The 20954-nt window shown below is 37.0% G+C and overlaps 1 long non-coding RNA gene across 1 annotated transcript in view; it reads right to left on the bottom strand.

Annotated features, from left to right (window-relative positions):
* Nucleotides 1-512: 512 nt before the first annotated feature.
* The window catches only part of LOC145531069 (uncharacterized), a 245303-nt gene continuing 224861 nt past the window's right edge, over nt 513-20954 (bottom strand). Inside the window, exon 4 of the long non-coding RNA XR_014072151.1 lies at nt 513-2422. This is a non-coding gene — a long non-coding RNA (uncharacterized LOC145531069). The remainder of the gene's footprint in view (nt 2423-20954) is intronic.

Here is a 20954-nt window from a genome sequence, read left to right as displayed (position 1 = left end):
TTGCAGCACGCCAGGCCTCCCTGTCCATCACCAACTCCCGGAGTCCACCCAAACCCATGTCTGTCGAGTCAGTGATGCCATCCAACCATCTCATCCTCTGTCGTCCCCTTCTCCTCTTGCCCCCAATCCTTCCCAGCATCAGGGTCTTTTCCAATGAGTCAACCCTTTGCATGAGGTGGTGAAGGGTTGGAGTTTCAGCTTCAACATCAGACCTTCCAATGAACACAATTGTTATATAGCGACAAATCACTCATACAACCATTCATGTATCTATTGATGTCTTACTAGGTCTCCAACTTTGTATCAGCTGTCAGAGATACTAATGAAACATAATATCCAGTCTCTGTACCAGTCAGGACTCAATGTTGAACATAGAAATCACTGTAAGAATTATTAACTGGAAAAGTTTTAATAAAGGGAAATAGATGCTTAGAAATATTGAAAAATTTCAAGGGCATGGTCAAGGCAGGGCCTTTAGGAATGTTGATCTAAAACAAACAGATTGCCAGTTATTTCTCCAGCAAAAATGGGTTTATTGAGGATCAGCAAAAAATTGCAATTTAGTATTTTCACATGGTGAGCTACATGCACAATTCCACACAGGAGGACAGGAGAATCTTTTAAAGGGGAGAAAAGGAAGTTGGGAGAGATAAAGTAAACAGAATTCACTGGAAGAACTGAAAATTCAAAGCATAAAGGTTTTCAATTGGCTGAATTGTGATAGTCTCATTAGCTGAGCTCTTACCAGGCAAGAAGAGGGGTATTTATCAGATTAGGGCATGAGAGCTCCTTTTCTGTTGCCTCCCAGCTATATTTTAATTGAAGTTTCTGTTCATTAATTTTTACTGGAGCCACTGGTCATCACTATTGTCAGGAGTTCAAAAACACATCCCTGTAGCTGAACAAGGCAGAAAGGGTGAAAAAGCCACCTCAGTAATAGCTGCACCTACTGATGCATGTGTCTGATAAGGTGGAGAAAGGCCCCAAGAACATTACTGCAGAAAAACAGCCCATGGCTATAATGTTACTCATCAGCATAAACAATAAGGTGCAAGAGAATGCTTCTGCCTCACTTCCTGTCTTCCAGTTCATCTAAAAGTAAATCTAATTGATGGAACCTGATTCTCTTTGGGAATCTTATTTTGGCTAGGAAGTCTAGGCTTCTAATTTCTTCAACTTGAAAGGAGGTGGAACAGAGGTTGAGAGAACCAATTCTTATTCTTCCCCATGGTCTGTGCTCACAAGGGGTTTACAATGACAAGATTAACATAATGTGACAAGATTACAGATGGGGAATGTGCTAAATGGAGTGTTACAGCTTAAGTGCAATAGAAGATCTGAGAGCAAGGGGATTAGAGTGCAATGGAGAATTCAGAGAATGAAACTTCATAGGAGAACTTGGCTTTAAAGGATGGTAGGAATTGAACAAATAGAAAAAGAAAAGGTATTTAACGCAGATGGATGGTAAGAGTAAAGGCCTGAATTAAGGCAGATAACAGCAGATAGTTTGATTCTTGCAAAAAATAAATAATAAAAGGTGGTGATAACAGGACTTTGAAATATACAGAGCTTTAAGAATTAAAGCTTAAATATATTGCATGTGGATATACATGTATTGAATGTCCATAACACATTTATATAATTATGTAAAATATTGGATGTCATTGAGCAAATCTGTGTCTTTGCCAGATGATGATGGATCTAGAGTGAACTGTAGAAACACAGTATACGTGCCCACAGAGATAGCAACACTTTCTTCCCCCTAAATTCGGTCATATTTGTGCAGTCACTGTGATGGTCTTCAGCCTTGTATTAATTCCCTTATTATGAAAAGAAGCTTTCCCTGAGTCTCCTACCTCTTGGTACTTCCTTCCCTACTAAGGGGCTATACTTGTCTTCATATCTTACTAGCTACTGCCAGTGGTCTTCTCAATGGACAATTTGGGCAGTGTCACGTGAATCTGTCTAATTTTGAATAGTCCATATACCAGAAATTGCTTGCTACTGTGCCTCCTCATTTAGATCACATCTTCATCCATTTTGATATGTTAATAATATTGAGCAGGTGTTATATATATTTTGGAAAAAGAACTAGATGCTTTCCAAATAACATTTTAAGTCCAAATATGTTTTTTTTTCTTATTTAGTACTTGAGGAATAAATGAGATTGATTTATTCAACTGCAGAGCCTATAGGCCTGGAGAATCCCTATGGACAGAGGAGCCTGGCAGACTACAGTCCATGGGGTCACAGAGAGTCAAACACGACTGAGCGACTAATCAGCAGCAGCAGCAGAGCCTATAGTCTTTCCATTTATCACAAATATCAAACAAAAAATATTTCCTTTAAATTAAGGTATCTCAGATTTCGGCTTGCAAAACGTTGTTGATGTTCAATATCTCAGTTAATCCTCAGAATAAGCCTGCAAATGAGAATAGTGGAGAATTACCCTTCTTTTTTTATAGATTGGAGAAGCACTAACTTCTAAGTCACACACCTTAACAAGCTGAATGTTTGATAACCATTATTACATTTTGATAAAGTCTAGCATAAAGAAAAATTTTATACCATATACATTAGATAGATGGATGGGCTTACTTGGTAGCTCAGCTGGTAAAGAATCCACCTGCAATGCAGAAGACCTAGGTTTGATTCCTTGGTTGGAAAGATCCTCCAGAGAAGAGATAGGCTACCTACTCCAGTATTCTTGGGCTTCCCTGATGGCTCAGATAGTAAAGAATCTGCCTGCAATGCTGGAGACCTAGGTTCGATCCCTGGGTTGTGAAGATCCTCTGGAGAAGGGAATGACTACCCACTCCAGTATCCTTGCCTGGAGAATTCCATGGACAGAGGAGCCTGGCAGGCTACAGTCCTTGGGGCCACAAAGAGTCAGACAAGACTGAGCGACTAAGTATATAGATAGATGGATACATAGCTAAATTGATAGGTAAATGGATTGGTGCATTTAATGATTTGAAGTTTAGAGAATTGAAAATTTGGAAACTTTATAGTATCACAGGGAACATTTTTTCCTGTTACAGTAGAGGCATAAACTATAGTTATGATAAAACTTTTTCTTATATAGTTGATTGACCCTGATGGCAATTATTCATGATCCCCACCTGTGCATAAATGTCATACCGCACATTTAGACAAGGGAAGCAAACCAGACATCAGTCACCTTTCTGGGTCTCTAGCCAATCTTTAATGTCCTTTGTTAAGGAATGCATTATTTTCAACAGTGAAAGAGTCGAAAGAAACTTGTTGGTGTCTGTTTTGCCCAGTTGACTTTCTATTGCTAAATAACCCAGAAAGGTGTTCTTCAGCCACCTTATACATATATGTTTATATTCTGGTGGAAGATGAGTTTTCTATCGAGGTTCACTATACATGTAGATAGCTGTTTTTGAAGTGCTAATACAAGAGGTAACCTCAGAAAATAAAGCTTAACCTCAAATTTTTAAAAAATGAAATTTTAGTTATTTGTAAGGATGTGGGAAAGAATTATAACTTCAGAATGACCTTTAGTTCTCAAATTTCATCTTTCAGCAATTAGACTCTACAACCAGCCTGTCCATTTCTAATCAAGAAACAAAAATTTATGCCTATGTAGCATCAAAAATTCCTTGGTTATAATCAAGAGGAACATAAAGGTGAACATTTTCATTAGTGCATGTCATGAACATTGTAGGAAAAAGAATTATAACCTACCCCAGTCCAATTCATCTTCCCTGAGGAGCTGTTTAAAGCAAAAGAAAAAAAAAACAAAGAAAGAAAAATCCTTAATCTTTAGTTTTTCAGTTACTACAACTCCTTGAAATAAATTTTAAAGTTACACAAGAAAGTTTTCAAGGAATAGCATAGTCTGCTTGATCTCAGTTGGAGCCATGTTAAAAAAAAAAAAAACAACCCTCTAAGTTAGAGACTAATGACTTTACATTAGGAATAATGCATTCAATTCTAAAATGAGCGCTATTGATTGAAATCCAAGAGATAGATGTGAGTCTTAAGGTGGTGGGAAGAGAGTTAATACATTTTTCCATATATTTAATTAATCATGGTCATTACAGGATGAAGAATGAAATATAATGCATCATTGTGTGCTCAGACGCTCAGTCGTGTCTGATTCTTTGCAACCTCATGGACTGTAGCCTGCCAGGCTCCTCTGTCCATGGAATTCTCCAGGTAAGAATACTGGAGTGGGTTGCCATGCCCTTCTCTGGGGGATCTTCCCAACCCTGGGATCAAATCTGCTTTCCTTATGTCTCCTGTATTGGCAGGTGGATAGCCACTAGCACCAATATTCTGGGCCTTGTGAATACTTTATAATTACATGAAATTTATATGAAAATTCAAATGCTTCCTTTACAAATCCCAGGGAAAGATCTTCTGTGCCTCTATCATTGCCATGAGAAGAAAATTTTCAGCCAGTTCCTGGTTCCAGAAAAGATGAGAGACATGAAGAGCACAACCTCCCTAGTTAAACTGCCCTAAGAATGCTGTAAAGAACAGAGAACTCTCCCAGAGAAGAAAACTGCAGATTGCAAATCCAACCAAACCAGCTAAGTTCAGCCTAGACCAAGGCTGAGATCTTTACAGATGTGTGAGCTGAAAGGACAATGTTTGTTTCTAGTGGAGGGATGGTGTGTTATGCTGCAATTGATAACTTTTACAAAGTTGTATGCAGATAACAAAATGAAACACAATACATGACAGAAATTTATAGAAGTGTTGAAGTAGTTTTGCTATCCTTGTGTAAGAAAAGTTTAACACGAATGTTAAGAAGCAGGAGAGAGACCAAAATAGTGACATTTGTTGTTCAGTCGCTAAGTTGGGTCATGCATGTTTGACTCTTTGCAGCCCCGTGGGCTGCAGTATGCCAGGCTCCTCAGTCCTTCACTATCTCCTGGAGTTTGCTCAGATTCTTGTCTATTGAGTCACTGATGCTTTCTCACCATCTCATCCTCTGCCACCCCCTCTCCTTTTGCCTTCAATCTTTCCTGGCATCAGGGTCTTTTCCAATGCGTCAATTCTTTGCATCAGGTGGCCAAAGTATTTGAGCTTCAGCTTCAACAACAGTCCTTCTGATAAATATTCAGGGTTGATATCCTTTAGGACTGACTGGTTTGATCTCCTTGCAGTCTAAGGGACTCTCAAGAATCTTCTCCAACACCCCAGTTCAAAAGCATCAAGATTGTGACATAGGAATTTCCTAAACTTTTCTTTTCCGTGGATACACTGAATGTACAGTTACACATGGAACAATCACTCGGAACGAAATCCCCAGGCTAGACAAGTGGCTCCTACATATCTGGGAAATGAGAAAATAGCCACATTGAAATGAATACAAAAGGCTGAGACATACCCTCAGACCCAGATGATCTAGGCTGAACATAACTTGTGTGACTGGATTTACTCATCTCAGAAGAGGAGAAAAGAAGGAAGGAAGGGCACTGGGCCAAATATAATGTAATGACTTTCCCATATACTCCTGAGTGGACACCTATCAAGAGAAGGTATTCCTGATTGGCTCTTTCACTCTCTTTGTAAGCAATGCTGGGAGAGGTGCGATTATTGGCCTGACTCATATTGTACTTAAACTATGGAGAATTTGGATGCGCCACCAGGGATTGGCAAATTATAGCCCAAGATCCAAACTAGCTCACTGCTTGTTTTTATGAATAAAGTTTTATTATTAATAGAACATAGACTTTATTCATTACAAATTGTCTGTTGATATTTTGCTCTACAAAGTCAGAGTTGAGTAGCTGAGACAGATATGTGTGTGTGTTAGTTGCTCTATCATGTTTGACTCTTTGCGACCCCATGGACTGTAGTCTGCCAGGCTCCTCTGTCCATGGAATTCTTCAGGCAAGAATACTGGAGTGGGTTGCCATTTCCTTCTCCAGGGGATCTTTCTGACCCAGGAATCGAACCTGGGTGCGTCTCCTGCATTGCAGGCAGATTCTTGACCACTGAGATGTCAGGGAAGCTATTATGAGACAGATATTAGCGCCTGCAAAACTGAAAATACTATCTCTTTCCTGTTACAAAAAAGTTTGCTTGTTGTTGTTATTTACTCACTAAGTTGTGTCTGACTCTTTTGTGATCCCATGGACTGTAGCCTGCCAGGCTCTTCTGTCCATGGGACTTTCCAGGCAAGAATACTGAAGTGAGCTGCCATTTCCTCCTCTAGGGATCTTCACGACTCAGGTATCGAACCCATGTTTCTTATGTCTCTTGCATTGACAGACTGCTTCTTTACCACTGAGCCACCAGGGAAACCTTGCTCTAAAGTGCTATAGAAAGTCATGGCTGGAAGATCAAGATATGAGAAGGAAAGTAAAGCTAAGAGTGTCAAGAAAGGGCAGTTTTAGGTGTGGTTGTCATTGTGGTTGAGGCTGTAGTCATTGTAGTTAACAGCATGGGAAAGGAGATATGATTTCAGGGAATTCTCATTGGCATCCACTGTGAGACTGGAGGCCAATTCTGTGTCATTTGCTTGTTGCAGAAAATTATTTACTGGCTTATCTTCTTTGAAAAAATCTTACTTTGATGCAGCATACTTTCAGTATTGGTGTTTTTGGAAAGACTTTGTTTTCTAGGTGGAAATTTGGCCCAAGACCAAGAGGACACTCTTAAAAGGTAGCCAGGTCCAGATATATTTTCTTTAAAATATCTTGTGCCTGTGTGTGAGTGCAAATTTTTTAAAGGTATTTCTCAGACACTGCCCCAATAATATACACATCTCCATTGTGATGTAGGTTAGATTATATATACTATTGCAAGGTACATGCAATCTGACCATATTTGGGGGCACACTGAATTATTCATATATTAAGTGCATTCTTTAGTCCTGACAAATCCTGGAGGACCAGATTCTACTCTTTTGTCCACTTCAAAGTTCCTCTGAGTTCTTGCAAATTACAGTGGTGGCTAAATTCCCCCTTTCCATTTGCCTGTCTTTTGTCTGTTTTCACAGTCCTCCTGACTGTGTAATCACTCATTCTCTCATTTATCACAGCCTTTCCTGGTCCTGACTACACTATCTCCCTATTTTTGTCATGGTGCACTGGTACATTACAAATACAATTAAACCTCTCACAATACTGCTGCTTTTGGCCAACACATCCCAGCTTCAAGGTTGAAAGATTTCTGATATTACCTTCGATATCACTTCTTTTCCATTTATCAGCAGTGTCCTGACTAATGCAGTAGTGTTGCATTAATTAAAGGAAGCATCTAGTAATACTGCTGTTTTTGCCAGTCCGACACCAAATCGGGAGCCTGATGCCTGCTCATGTTTTAAGAACCATTTATCACCCATGTCATCCAAAGCAGCCAGCTGTCTGAGCCAGGCCTCATTTGCATTTCATCAACCACAGGCTCTCTTTCCCCATCTCACTCTCAAGTCTTTGTACAGCAGCTCTAATTTTTTTTAAAGCACATTTTTTCAAAGAAGGAGCTTAGCTAAAATTAGTATGCTACGTAGAAAGATTATTTGAATACCAGACACAAGTCTCTATACTGGTTGTGGCCAAAATAAGTAACAGAGATTATGCATGGAGTTTGCTCTTTCTTTTGTCGATGGGGAGAGTTGTGACCATTACTCTACTGCCCATTATTACTATAGGACCTTCATCAATATTGGTACTCAAACATAAAGGTTCAATGTCATTTCTGGTGATGAAAACAGTTTTTAACAGTAATACATGAAATGTATTTGATTCAATTTCATCTTTCATTTTGTACTTGGATTACTGTTTACCCACTTTCTCCAATTCCATATTATACAACCAGCTCTACCCACCAAAGCTTTGAAAGACAGAACTTGATTCAAAATTTCTTAAACTGGAGGAAAATTAGCTTATGAAATTGTGCAATTTGAAACTATTTTGTAATAAGTTTTGCACTTGTCTTCATAATTTTAAACCTGTGTAATTAATGCACACTTTTTTCATTTGCAAATCTGATATATCATCCTTTTCTATTGACCCAAATCTTTATACCATTTGAGAAAATTTAATCTCTTCCTTTCCAAATCAAAATGATAATTCCCATTTCCTTGAAGCATCTTCTCAATAAATACTTTTCAGTGAAGTTCATGCAGAGCATGTGTTGGGGGAGTGGGGGACAAAGAGAGCATGAAAGAGAGAGAGAGGTATTATGTTAAGTCATTGTGCATGGAGTTGTCCACCCTCAATGTTTTGCCTAAACCAAATCTCTGGAGATCATTTTTAGGGGCAGTCATACCCTTTTATGTTCTTGCTTCTTAACCCAGATGGTCAACAACAGTGGACACCTGTCTCTCACCGAGACCATATGATAAAGGTCATTTAACAGCCTTTCCTGATAATGCCTTTTAGTCCCTGTGGGTTTGGTTTCAGATTCCAAGCAGTGACCTAGAAATTTGAAAGCTCTGTATCCATAGCTAATCCCTTGGGATTTCTAATCCTCAATAGGTAATTACTTCAACAAGTTTCTCTCTGAAAAGAAAGTGGTCTTTTGGAATTTCTATTAACTTAAGTAGGAAAATAAGAACTTTGTATGTATGAGACTTAGTTTATATCCAAAGCACATTTTAAGATTAATATAATTTACATTTTCATCAACCACAAGCCATTTAGTGCAAAAGAACAAATGCTTTTGAATGAACTCTGCAAAGATAGGTTTTAATTTGATTTTAGGATAACTGTTTGTGATTTATTAGTATGTATTTTATAATCTTCCTAATCCATTCTCAAAACACCTTGCATTTTTAAAACAGCAAAATGTGTTTCAGTAGGGAAAGGTATGTTCCAGAATCCTTTTTAATTCAACCAGGACACTATAAATTACTGCATAAACAATATGAGTTTATTTTTTATTGACTTGAAATTCCATGTTGATACTTCTGAACTCACATTCATCCTTCAAACAGTAAACCGGTTTTCTATAGCTTGTGTGTCACTGTATACTCACAAAGATTCATGAAAAATACATTTACTCTTTTACATTTTTTCATATCTTCGTCTAATGCTTTTATTTTTTTCCTATTTCCCTTCAGATTTATGAACTAAGACCTTAATTCTGGAAGTTGAAAATTTTTTTTCCCTCAGCTTTTATACATGTAAATCTCTTTTTACATTATGACTCTTCCTGCCATATCCAAGTTTATTAAAATATGTTCACATCTGTGTAGCTGGATTGTTTCATTAATAACATTTTGTAAACACCTTTCCTTTGATGACTTTAATTTGCTTTCATATTTTTTCATGATCCAAGCAATATCATGGTTTTGAAAGAGGAAATAGGGCTTCTGACATTAAGAAGAATGGATTTAATGAGACCAGCTATTTTTTGTTTGCTTGTTGCTGAGGAGATTATTATGTCCCTGTTTAGCAAAAACATAATAATATTGTAATGGAAGATGGCTGTTCGTCATAGGATGGATGGTTTTAAACACTGATTAGGTATGCATATGGAGTTGTTGTATCTAATACTTTTTTATTTTAGAACTGTTTCGAGTATGGCACAGTAATTCCCATATACCCCACACTCAGTTTTCTCTGCTGTTAGCTTCTGACATTCATAGCATACCTTAGTCATAACTAAGAAATCAGTATTGATAGACTGACTACAGTTCACACTTTAATCAAACAGATTTTCTTAGTTTATACTGAATGTCATGAAACCATTCTGATAAGAAAAAAAACCAAAAAGTGTGGTGTATGTCTCCCAGTTGTGTGTGCTTAGTCACTTAGTCATGTGTGATTCTTTGCGACCCCATGGACTGTAGCCCGCCAGGCTCCTCTGTCCATGGAATTATCCAGGCAAGAATACTGGAGTGGGTTGCCATTCCCTTCTCCAGGGGACCTTCCCAACCCAGGGATCTCCTGTGTCTCCTGCATTGGCAGGCATGTTCTTTACCCACTGAACCATCTCCAGGATGACCACTTATAAATTAAAAAAATGGGTGGGATAGTGTGAGGTGAGTAAGGAGAGTGCAGGGGAGAAAAGACCCTTCTGTCTCAGCTGTAACTTTGAAGTGCACAGTTTTAAAACATTGTTTCCTAAATTCACTAGCTATGCGAACTTAACTCAAGTTACTTTGCCTCTCCAAGTCTTAATCCCTTTATGTAAATATGAATGTAACAATGATACCTCTCGGACAATGGTAGTGAACATTCAATTAAAGGCTGCAGATAAAGTTTTTAATGCAGCATCTGAAACATAAGGCCAGCCAGGTTCCTCTGTCCATTGTATTCTCTAGGCAAGAATACTGGAGTGGGTTGATATACCCTCCTCCAGGGGATCTTCCAATTAAATTCGAAGCCTAGGGAGAAAGTAGCCTGGGCGTGCTCAGAATGGCAGAATGTTACTATTGCTTCAGGCTGATCTGGATGTTCACACAGCCAATATTCACCACACTTTCAGGTATAGCTCTCGGAAGAATACACCTGATCTGCCAAAAAGCACATCAGGTATCCAGCATTGAAAACCAAGTCAGAAAGGGAAAATTCTATTCTATTTGGTTTGGCTATAATTGTGGCTGAATTCTTCATTTTTAGTAAGATAATAGTGATATTCTGACTTTTGAAGTTTTGTTTTACCATTTCCAAAACATCTGGGGATTATTGCAGAATAAAAACTTAAAATCCTGATGAAATATAGAAAGAATTCTTTTTTTTTTCCATTAAATACTTTGCATTATGCATGGAAGAAAATGTGTTCCAGGCCTTCCCCCAAATTTAATGTAAAATGAACAAGGCTTTAAACTTCCTACTGTCCTCGTATTTGTACCATAAAGGCTCAAAAGATTCATTCTTTAACTTCTTTGAGGAAATATAAGAAGAAAATGGAAATAAAAAGAAACCAAAAGAAAACTTTGGGAGGGTAGAGTCTTCACAATGGGATGATAACAGACTGAAGGCTGCAAATGTGGATTAGTGTCAGTCAAAAATTAAAGAACAGCTAGAGTTGCAACAATGAACCACAGAATTGGTGAGCACATTGGGGAGAAGGAATCTGACAGTGATTTGATACCCATTTAGACATTTTTCCAACAGTAAGACTTTACACATTTTGCACTGGAAACAAAGATTTATAAATTAAGAAACCAATATGCAGTCCACCGTAGGTAAATGCAGTTCTGTGCACATAGATGGCTGTTTGAGTACCTCTTGTGCTTTGTCAGTGAAAACAATAGGTGATAGAAATAATAGAGTATGCATGAGGCACTGTGCTAATGATAATGTGTTCCTGGGGTAAAAGCAAAAGGAAGGCCATTGCTTTTAAGTAAAATCTGATGTAATGTTAGTCAAACATTGAATGGGCTTATTCATATTTATATTTTATATACATTTATGGCTGTAAAAGAAATTATTAACATTTATGCAGTTAAAAAACGTTTGTTAATCTGAATTTCTCTAGCTTGTAAATTGACTTCATACAAGTTAATTTTTTTGACAACATAAAGTAGATTTTTTTGTAGACAGAAATAAGGGTGCTCAGATTAAACTACAGTGTGAAACCCATCCTTTCTTTGTATGTGTATCCTTTTTCTGTTCTTTCTCAGAATAATCTGTCTTTCATGAATTGATATAAATCTCTTCTACCAACTTCTCAGAGTACTGTATATTCAGTCAATGTCCACAAACCTCAGATAGAAAATGTTGAAATACGACTATCATTGAAAACCAGTGTGAGTTATTCAATGTTAGAAAGAAATTCAGGAGCACCACATGGACCAAATGATTATTTGCACAGGTAGTACAAATTGTCAGAATTTTGTCTAATTTATGAATTCATGAATATTTTGTTAATAGATATGAACAACTTATCACTCTGATCTATCCTAAAGAAAACCAGTCCTGAATATTCATTGGAAGGACAGATGCTGAAGCTGAAACTCCAATACTTTGGCCACTTGATACGAACTGACTCATTTGAAAAGACCCTGATGCTGAGAAATATTGAAGGCAGGAGGAGAAGGGGATGACAGAGGATGAGATGGTTGGATGGCATCACCGACTCAATGGATATGAGTTTTAGTAAGCTCCAGGAGTTTATGATGGACAGGGAAGCCTGGTGTTCAGTCCATGGGGTGGCAAAGAGTCGGACACGACTGAGAGACTGAACTGAACTGGGAAAACAAAAAATTGAAATGATACAATACTAATATGCTCATGAGCACTTTTCATTCATTCTTTGTAATTTTCAGAGCACTTATCCTCTTATTATTTTGGGTGAGTATATGGTTAATTAGGTGGCCAGGACTTCAGATGTCACATAGAAAGGAGATCTCTTTCTATGCTCCATTCCACCCTTAGTTTATGTGTACATAGCTTCTCATTTTCCTTCCCTCTCCCCTCACTACTTAAAAATCTCAGTCCTGGGTTTTTTTTAAATCACACACAGTTTTATTCAAGTGTACTTGTGCCAAAAAAAAGATTTATACCATATAAATTCAGCAATCAAAGGTGTGGGCAGATAGACACAGAACCCTTCATATTGATTACCTAGGTGAAGGTGGGATTGAAGAAGGAAAAAAATGAGGGAAAAGTGATTATTTTACTCTTTATACTATTCTGCATTGTTTGTGGTGTTTCAAGACTCATGTATTATTTGTAAGGAAACACCGAAAAGTACTGAAAATCTCATGAATTTTATGTATGGTAAAGGAAGTATGAAATCAGAAATGCAACAATTGACTTTATCCCTCAGATTATTGATCCTGAAAAAGTCAGACCATTCTGAACTTGAGTGGAGATACTGAAACAAAAATCTATAGACAAAGGGAAAATTTTTAATGCATTTTTCTTTATTACTTAATCATCACTGATAGATTCAAAGCATCTAATTTATAGGTCCTGAATTAAATCTGATTTTTTCTTGGAGAGTATCGAGGAGTGCTGAGGGTGGATAGGGAACAAAGTATGTTTTGAAAGCTCTAAAATTTAGCGAAGCTTCATTTAAAAGCTTCTTGTGTGTCAAATAGCTATTAAACATAATTTTCATGATTTTAATATAAGTGAATCTGAACTAGCACATGGACTAAGTTTCTTTTAAGTTGCACATGGATTTGAAATGTAGGGGAAAAGATCACTTGGTAAATATGCTTTTGGTTTTGAAAAGCTTCCAAATGTTTAAAAAGTAGTTTTCAGATCAACCATATCCATATGAATCCAGGTTTTCTCATCCTCACTATTGAAGGATGAAAAGAACTAGAATTGGTGCAAAATGGTTGAAGATGTGATACATATGTTGTAAAACTAAAAATCAGTTGATACTCCAAGGAATTGGTTAAAAAATAAATTTGGTCCTTATGGCAACTTTACCAAAAGAATCTAACACTTTTCTTCTTAGCAATTTAGGATCATGGATGATATTAATCTGTCATAAAATGATCCCATGACCATTTCCAGAAATGGAAAAATGCAGAGATAGAAAATGTGTATAGTATTGCTATTTTATTTTGTTCCAAGTCCTGTTACTATCTGTGGGAAGCAATGTTCCAAGGGAAGGAATATTTAGATGAATTATGACATGAACTATCATTTTCAATGCTTTATGCAAAGATAAATTGATTATAACTCAATATTTTTGGCATATGGCTTCCAGATATGGTAAAGTTTCCCTCGTAACATCTAAAAACTAAATATATGTTTATGCACACTTTAAAAAAAAAAAGATATTGTTTTTTCAGTTAGTTTGAAATGATTTAAAAATAAAAAGTTTCACTCTCAATTAAAAATTTTAAAATAAGAAGCTGCATTTAGGCAAATAGTGACGGACCAATAGTTTCTCCAAATGACAAGTAAAATACATTTGTTTAAATTTTTGTTCTAGATGAATTTGAATATATTGATGCAAAGCAAATCAAACAATGCTGCAAACAGAATATGAGTTGTGTCAATAATTCCTAACATTGAATAATATGCAATGAACTTCTACACATGCTTTTGGTGATCCACTATAAGACTAAGAAATGAACACACAATTTTATCTTTTTACTCTTTGTTAGTTTCTTTTGCTTTCCCTACCTAAACTAAGTAACTAGATTGTTCTTGCTGTTTAGTCATTAAGTTGTGTCCAATGCTTTGTGACTCCATGGACTGCAGTACAACAGGCTTCTTTGTCCTTAACTATCTCCTGAAGTTTGCTCAAACTCATGTCTACTGAGTCAGTGATACTATCCAACTATCTCATCCTCTGTCGCTGTCTTCTCCTGCTTTCAATCTTTCCCAGCATCAGAATCTTTTGCAATGAGTCAGCTCTTCACATCAGGTGGCCAAAGTGTTAGAGCTTTAGCTTCAGCATCAGTCCTTCCAATGAATATTCAGGGTTCACTTCCTTTAGGATTGACTGGTTTGACCTCCTTGAAGTCCAAGGGACTCTCAAGAGTCTTCTCCAGCACCACAATTCAAAAACATCAACTCTTCAGGGCTCAACCTTCTTTAGGGTCCAATTCTCACATCCATACACGACTACAAAACCATAGCTTTGACTATACGAACCTTTGTCAACAAAGTGATGTCTCTGCTTTTCAATATGCTGTCTAGGTTTGTCATAGCTTTCCTTCCAAGGAGTAAGCATCTTTTAATTTCATGGCTGCAGTCACTATCTGCAGTGATTTTGGAGCCCAAGAAAATAAAGTTTGTCACTGTTTCCATTGTTTTCTCATTTATTTGCCATGAAGTGAGGGGATGAGATGCCACGTTCTTAGTTTTTTGATGTTGAGTTTTAAGCCAGTTTTTCCCTCTCCTCTTTAACCCTCATCAAGAGGCTTTTAGCTTCTTTTCACTTTCTGCCATTAAAGTGGTAGCTAGTTATCTAAATTAACTATATACATAAGATTAAATACATTTTTTGGTTCCCAATTCTTTTCAGCAAATTTCCCCTTTTGTCATTTTAATTATGTAGAATTTTTAGAGGCCAGTGAATATAGATCCTATTGTGATACTCATTTGAATATTTGGGAAACAGAGAATTATTGCCTTTAACTCATCAAACAACAAATATACTGTCAGGTAAATTTTATGAACAAGGCCAGATTTTAGCCTACGAATGAGAATTCTCTAAGAAGTACAAAATACAGAAAGCTAGAAGGTGAGAAATCAATGTAGCGTAGTTTATACTATACAAGTAGACCAAAGTAGTATTTTAGATAAATTCGCTTTGGATAAAGACATGGTCACATGATGTATTTCCTTTATCCTTGTTTAAGCAATGCATGGATCTGTATCTTTGAAAGAAAGGGATGGAGTGCAATAGGTTGACTACCTTCGATTTCTGTTGGACTGTGGAGAAGGTGAATTGAATCAAATGGATGTATAACTTTCCTAAGAGATATCTTGGCTTCTGTCACATCTATTTATTCTTTAAAAATTTATTTATTCTATAAACAGCCATTGACCACCTGTTATGTACTAGATAGTATTCTAAGAACTGGATGTATGAATTAACAAACAGATCAAATATGTTTCATGTTGATGTGACAGTATCACTCAAATCTAAAATTTTTCATTCTCTTGGGTCTGCCTTAGGATCCTTTGTCTGGGTTTCTTGGGTCTCCTAAATTGCAATTTTATTTTTAGTGTCACCTTCTCCAGTTGAACCCAAATACAAACATCATCTTCACAATCTGAAAGCGTGACTCTCCACTTAAGAAAATTTCAATAGTTTACTTTCACATCTAAACATGCTTATAAATACTTGTATTACTTACTTATAAATACTTATATACTTACATTTTAGGCACCCCCCCTGCATTCTCAATATAATCACTGATAAACTTACTTTTCTCAGCTCATATTCTCCAGCATCCTGCTCTCTTCCACACCTATACCCCAGTTCCTGCTGCACTGCACAAGTCTGTAAACTTCATGAACACAAGACTAAGCTTGTCAGTTTCTTCCCTAGGTATGATGGGCTTGGTACCGTCCTCGTATGTTGGTAGTTGTTCTGTTACCTATTGATCTTGTAACATATTAATATTACCCCAAATTTTAAAACAAAACAGTACACTATTGTGTACTATGGCTTAAAACAAAAACAGTACACTATTTTACTAATACACTATGTTACTAATATGCATTATGAGCATATTAAGAATTGATGGGGTTGGCCATCTCTGATCAAGATGGTTCTATTTGCCTAGGGCTGGAGAATACATTTCAAAGATGGCTTTCTCATATGGCTTGTAGGTGAGTACTGGCCATCAGCTTGGAACTCAACTGGAGTTGTTGTGCCTTGATCCCTCTCCACAAGGCTTACTTCACATTACTGCTTGGGCTTGCTTACAGCATGGGAGCTAGGTCTCAAGTATTCCAAGAGATAGAGTAGAAGCTTCCAATCTCTTAAGGCCTAGATCCTGAAACTAGCACAATATAAATTCTTTTACATTTATGCTATATAAAGTATATAGCCCTCCTAGATTCAAGGGAAGGCATATCAAAGATTTTGTGCCTATCTTTATTCTGTGAAGGAAGTGCTTGAAAAGCATTGCTTGAATGGTTATTTAATGTCTCTGAATATTGGTACTTCTAACATTTCCCACATTGTTGTGCTTCTGCTCCTTTAGTTGTTCAAAGGATGACTTTATATAACTCTTAATTCTTCAAGAAATGCCTTTCTACCAACTTTATATGCCAATGCTTTATGTAGTATCCCTGTGGAATTTGCAATATTCCCTTTCCTTTATTTTCTTATTGTTTCTTCATGTTTAATTATGTTATAAACAGTAGTCACAGTCTGCTTTGCTGAATTATTGAGTATGTGCCTGCCTCTCCCATTAAACTGTAGACTTCATGAGGTTAATAACATGCTTAAATCAATGGAAAGATTGGACTTCTCCAAGCTGAGTATAGAGGAATAGATTGAGTCTGTACATAACATATTTGGACTTCTATCCATTTAAAAAAGGTAACCTGGCCAGGCAAATTCAGAAGGCTCTTCTATCCTTAATGACTAAAAAGTGAATTGCCAATAAATATGAAATGTGAGATAGGAATAAGCATTTTAAAAGATATTGAATGGTCTTGAATACTTTCAACCAAAATCTTAATGTTTTCTAATTCTCATGAAACAGAGCTAAGTAGGGAGACTGAAGAATATCTCATGTTTTCCTTTTCTCCATTGCTGTAATGTTTAAAAAATTACCTCTGGAAATGGATTGTCCCAATCCATGTACTCACATGCTTTCCTAGGAAAGCTGATCTAATCCCATTTTTCTCAGGTGAAGGAAGATCCGTCACATGGTAAATAGCCAAGGTGACTCTTTCACCTGGAAGGCAGCAATTTTCAAGAGCTATCTGGCACAATCAACCATTTATAGGCAGTCATTCCCTCACTTTTATTATACCAGTTACTGGAAGAAAAGACTCTAAATCTTATAACTGAAAGGAATCGGGGTACTGGGTGGGGATTAGGTTAGATCTTGGTGAACACAGGGATGGGAACCAAAGGAACACACAGGAACAATTATTCTCTTCCTATCTTAAGTTTGAAGTAAGGTGTTTTACTAACTAATAGAGCTGAGATTGGATTCTCACTGAAAATGAAATATCTTAGTTGCAGATGAAATGCATCAAGAAAAACTATTTGAAATTAGCAGCCATCAATTCCAATCACATCTATGTATCATCTACCTATCTCTGTACCTATTTATCAAACATTTATCTATCTATGTGTGTATTTACCTTAAACATAGGAAAAAAAAGAAAAGAGCACTGAAATTTATTTCTTAAAATTTGCTGATTTAATAGAGATACTGCAACAAATGATCTTTGCACAGTGAGTTTTACAGATTCATGTTGGTAGTCTGTCCTACGATTCTGCACTTTACTATGTGAGGATTATTTGTTTCATAATAGCAAGGAAAATCTGTATTATTTCCAATTTTTAAGCCAATATTTAGAAAAAGTGTGTGCTGCTTCAAGTGCATTAATCTAGGATTTAAAAAATTGTCCCTGACTCTGCTCTGGATGTTTTGGATACAGTACAATGTTTTAAAACACATGGACTCAAGCATAACAAATGAAACCATGAGGTAATTGGTTAATTGCAGGTGAAATTGGCCACTCACCTCTTTTATTGAAAGCTCAAGTGACTAATTGCATTTGTGAATGCTCTAGGAGAACAAATTGTTACCTAATTATGGAGTAATATGGGTTTGGTGAGCATGCAGAGGCTCATGTAGGAAAGAAGCCATTGACATATATATATATGTGTGTGTGTGTGTGTGTGTGTGTGTGTATTCCCTAGGTGTGTACACTGAGAAGAATTAGAAACAGTAATAATCCAAAAGAAATGACAGAAATGTGGAAATGATACCAGGGCAGCGAAAGTATAAAATGAACCTGAAATAGCTACTACGCCAGAAAGCAATGACACACTCAGAAAATGATGTAAACATCCAAGTAACACAAAAACGAACTCAAAGAGCTCCCACTGGACAAACCAAGAACACACTGAGTATCAAATAAACAATGACAGTAACAGATTATGCCAAATGAATATATTCAGAAACCATAATCCATATTAATAGATTAAATAAATGAAGGAATTGAAACTTTGATGAGAAACTTGATTAAGATGTTTATATGGTTTCACAGCACCTACCCGACTCCTAACACAAATTACCGGGAAGAAAAGGAAAATGTCTGACTTGACAATGGAGAAGTTGGCAGATGTCCTCTTAAACAAGTGATCAAATCTGTCATTAACAGTTCAGTCAGTTCAGCCGCTCAGTCGTGTCCGACTCTTTGTGACCCCATGAACCACAGCACGCCAGGCCTCCCTGTCCATCACCAAATCCCAGAGTCCACCCAAACCCATGTCCATCGAGTCAGTGATGCCATCCAACCATCTCATCCTCTGTCATCCCCTTCTCCTCCTGCCCTCAATCCTTCCCAGCATTAGGATCTTTTCCAAAGAGTCAACTCTTCGCATGAGGTGGCCAAAGTTTTGGAGTTTCAGCTTCAACATCAGTCCTTCCAATGAACACCCAGGATTGATCTCCTTTAGGATGGATTGATTGGATCTCCTTGCAGTCCAAGGGACTCTCAAGAGTCTTGTCCAACACCACAGCTCAAAAGCATCAATTCTTCGGCGCTCAGCTTTCTTTAGAGTCCAACTCTCACATCCATACATGACCACTGGAAAAACCTTAGCCTTGACTAGACAGACCTTTGTTGGCAAGTAATGTCTCTGCTTTTAAATATGCTATCTAGGTTGATCATAACCTTCCTTCCAAGGAGTACAAGAATGGGACTAATCAAAATCATGTTATACTTGATGGAATGCAATGAGAAGAAAATAGCTTTTTCACTTCTATGTTATTCCTGCTGAAGATTCATAACCTGTTTTAATCACAAAGAAACATTTGACAAACTCAAAAGAGAGACATTATGTGAAATACGTGCCCTGTATACTTCAAATGTATCAAGGTCAAAAAAACCAATGAAAAATGGAGGAGTTGTTTCAAATTAAAGAAACTAGGCATGGCAACTAAATTAAATTCCTGATTCTAAAATGGATCTTCATTTTCTAAAGACATTTTAGGGTCATGGATTAAGAAAAACAATACTCAGTCTACTTTACTTTTAAATCTTCTAGAAATTTGAGTTTATATGAATTTCTCATCTCACTCAATATTTGTCATTTCTTTCAGTACTTCTTGGCATCTAAAATGGGTCAGTGGATTTGAAGGTATTATCTTGTTACCTAAAAATCTTTAAATATTTTAAGATATAGTGAAACAACTAAATGGTTTCTATTCTGTCCTACTTTATTTGGGAAAATGAAATTATAATTTCAAAAGATGTAGCATTCTTTTGGGAAAAATACTCACAATTTAGGTTTTTAGCTTTGGAAATGATTTTACTTGAAGATTTAAAAATTACTCATTTCGATTTTGGTCAAATAGTTTAATTAAGACTTTGTTTTATGTGTCTCAAAGCCCAAGATTCATTCTTTCATTCATTCAAGAAATATTGATTGACTATTTTGCTTCAAAAAACTAAGATCATAACATCCGATCCCATCACTTGATGGCAAATAGATGGGGAAAAAATGGAAACAGTGACAGACTTTATTTTCTTGGGCTACAAAATCACTGCAGCCATGAAATTAAAAGACACTTGCTCCTTGGAAGAAAAACTATGACAACCTACACAGCATAATAAAAAGCAGAGGCATTACTTTGCCAACAGACATTTGTATAGCCAAAGCTATGGTTTTTCCAAAGTTATGTATGGTGTGAGAGCTGGACCATGAAGAAAGTTGAGTGCTGAAGAATTGATGTCATTGAACTGTGGTGTTGGAGAAGACTCTTGAGAGTCCCTTGGACTGCAAGGAGATCAAGCCAGTCAATCCTCAAGGAAATCAGTCCTGAATATTCACTGGAAGGACTGATGTTGAAGCTGAAGCTCCAATACTTTGGCCACCCGATGTGAAGAGCTGACTCATTAGAAAAGACCCTGATGCTGGGAAAGATTGAAAGCAGGAGGAGAAGGGGATGACAGAGGATGAGATGGTTGGATGGCATCACTGACTCAATGGACATGAATTTGAGCAAGCCCTGGGAGTTGGTGATGGACAGGGAGGCCTGGTGGGCTGCAGTCCATGGGGTCACAAAGATTTAGACATGACTGAGCAACTGAACAACAACAATTTTGTTTCAGGCTCCAGGATATAGCAGTAAACAAAATTGATATGAATCTCTGACCTCATGAAGCTCATGTTCTAGTGGGGCAGATAACAAACAAGTAAAGTATGTCATATGTTTAAGATAGTTGTGCAGTGAAGGAATTAGGGGGAAGAGAAGGAATTGTGGGATTCTGTGCCACTGTGAATGAAGTGGTCTGGGAGGACCTTGCTGAAGAGAAAGCACTGAAGCAAAGAGCTGAAGAAGGGGAAGCACTATGCCACACATGTGCTCGGGCACAAATGTAAGTGTAAAGAATGTTCTA

This window comes from Giraffa tippelskirchi, chromosome 2, assembly GCF_054371585.1.
Source record: "Giraffa tippelskirchi isolate mGirTip1 chromosome 2, T2T-mGirTip1v1.2.pri, whole genome shotgun sequence".
In the NCBI taxonomy this organism is placed as follows: Eukaryota; Metazoa; Chordata; class Mammalia; order Artiodactyla; family Giraffidae; genus Giraffa; species Giraffa tippelskirchi.
This window is presented reverse-complemented; position numbering and strand designations above follow the sequence as displayed.